This window comes from Nannospalax galili, unplaced genomic scaffold (genome assembly GCF_000622305.1).
Source record: "Nannospalax galili isolate Female #2095 unplaced genomic scaffold, S.galili_v1.0 scaffold468, whole genome shotgun sequence".
Classification (NCBI taxonomy): domain Eukaryota; kingdom Metazoa; phylum Chordata; class Mammalia; order Rodentia; family Spalacidae; genus Nannospalax; species Nannospalax galili.
In genome coordinates, this window is record NW_008358097.1 from 41,778 (window position 1) to 44,352 (window position 2,575).

General features: G+C 39.5%; 1 pseudogene; it reads right to left on the bottom strand.

Annotated features, from left to right (window-relative positions):
- Nucleotides 1-1,354: 1,354 nt before the first annotated feature.
- Nucleotides 1,355-2,297, bottom strand: LOC103752467 (annotated as a pseudogene).
- Nucleotides 2,298-2,575: the final 278 nt, after the last annotated feature.

Below are 2,575 nucleotides of genomic sequence, written 5' to 3' on the forward strand. Positions count from 1 at the left end.
AAAGAAGTATACTCAAGGCGTCTCAAGTAGTTTGAAGAGGACAGTTTTCTTACAACATTCAGAAGTCCATCATAGTGCTTCTGAGGTTATAATTCCACAGGCACACTTTAAGTAACAAATACCCAGATCAAGCAGGCTCTGAGTTAATTGTAGCTGAATCAGGAGCATGAAATTATAAAACACTTTCTAGTACCATTACATCAATGATTTCGCTAAACCATGACATTGAACTCTTTACATACCATAAAAAACATGTATAATTGGAAATATAGAAATATAGAAAAAGCTGTTAATACAAAACATTTCATGTTATATTCAGGTTTTTCTATATACTTACTGCTCTTCCCCCTATAAAACTCATCAATCAACAACTATGTAATTGGATTTAAAGCCCTCGCAATGGGAGTGAACTAATGGATGGCACTGTAAACTTGGTCAAATACACATGGAATGAGAGGACATAGAACCTAGAGAAAACCCTACCTATTTCTTATCTCTAGACCAATGAAATTCCTTCATATATGTTAATATCAATCCTTATATTAACAAACAAGCATACTATATACACTACTCATAAAAGAAGCTTCTTTTCGCAACAGATGGAGGCTACTGCAGAAGTCCACAACTGCTCAGCCACAAGAGTATATGTCTGAGAGATGCTCAGTACTAGGTGACACCTCTATAGTTGAATCTCTACAACTAAGCCTCATGGAACGTAGTGGAACAAGGGATAGAGAGAAAACTAATGCATCCCTCAATACTCACAACTAAAGCTTCCTTATGCAACAGAATACAATTCACACAGAAGGCCACAACTGGTCAAGTTTCAAAGAATAAAAGACTGCAGAGTGTATGTCCTTGGGTAGAACTGTATTGAACCTCACTTATCCACAGCTCAGGGACTGTTGTGGAAGAGGAGGTGGAAAGATTCTAGGAGCCAGAACTGGTTCATGAACACAGGGAGGCCGAGGGTTTCAGGTCACTAGAAGCTTGTACATGTCAACTTGTGGCAATGTTGGCATAGAACACAGGACCCATGCAGACCCAATAAAACAAGGGCCCTGAGAGGAGAAGAGAAATTAGTAGCAGGTGTCCCTAAACTGAGAACTATTGGTGACTGATTGCTAGTGGCTGAGGGAGAGTATGACTTAAATATGATCTCCTGATGGACTTATTAGATGCCAGTAAACAAATATACACTGAAGGATATCTGGGTACAAATGCTTGACTGGATAGTACTTAACATGTATGGTGAAATACATGAGGTTTGGTGGGGGGAAGGGGGAGACATGAATGAAGGTGGGGGATCTAAATTTGATTAAGAACTCTTGTGTAAAATAAAAATAACAAAGTCTCAATGAAAAAACTCATAATGACCTAGTTTCCATAAAATTTTCCACAAAGCAGCTTTGATTTCCTTATTCCTCAGACTGTATATTATAGGATTTATAGATGGAGGCATCACAGAATAGAGAACAGTCATAAAAAAGTCCAAAAGTTGTGGGGAATCAGGAACTGGCTTCAAATAGGCAGTGATAGCCGTGACTAAAAATGTTGTGACAACTATGAGATGGGGCATACAGGTAGAAAAGGCTTTTGACCTCCCTCGTAGCAAGGGCATTTTCAGCACTGTGCTGAAAATGTAAACATATGAATACCCTATGGACACTGAGCAGAGAAATCCATACAGGACTCCAATGATCACAGTAATGTCAATGGTGACATGCATCACTGAGCAAGAAATCTTGAGTAGAGAGGGAACATCACAGAAGAACTGTGGCACTTTTCTGGAGCCACAGAAAGATAAAGAGAAGGTGCCATATGAATATAGGAACCCAAAGAGACTTCCAAATAGCCAAGAGGCAGCTACAATCTGCACACAGACTGCCATGCTCATGATCACATCATAGTGTAGTGGGTGACAGACGGCCACATAGCGATCATAAGACATGGCTGTGAGAATGAAAATTTCAGATCCAGCAAAGGAATTCAAGAACAGGACCTGACACACACATCCTGGGAAAGAGATAGTGCTCCTGTGAGACAAAGAGTTGAGAATGAGCTTTCGGGACTGTGACTGAAATGAAGCACACATCGAGGAAGGACAAGTTCTTCAGGAAGAAGTACATGGGGGTGTGAAGACAATGGTTCACAGAGCTAAGCATGATGATGATAAGGTTCCCCATAAGGGACACCAAGTAAATCAGCAGAAACAGAAAGCCCTGGAGCACCTGGAGCTGCTTGCTGTTAGAGAATTCCATGAGGAAGAAATCTGTGTCCACCGTGTGGTTGGTCATGGTGTCTGCTGTTTACCTACTGCAAGACAAAGGAAGGAAAAGACAAATGCAGAGCTCATGCTGAAACTTTGTCTTAGTAATAATGCATTTTAATTTGTAAAATATACAACTACTATATTATTCCTATAAAACATGAACATTTTTACTCTCCTAAACACATACATGGTTTTCATGAACTTTTCAATATGTCTCTGTAAATCTTTCAAAATGCATTGCAATGATAGTAACAGGGTAGGAGCTTTAGAGAGAAAATGTCAAACTATTTTAGAGGACTTAAC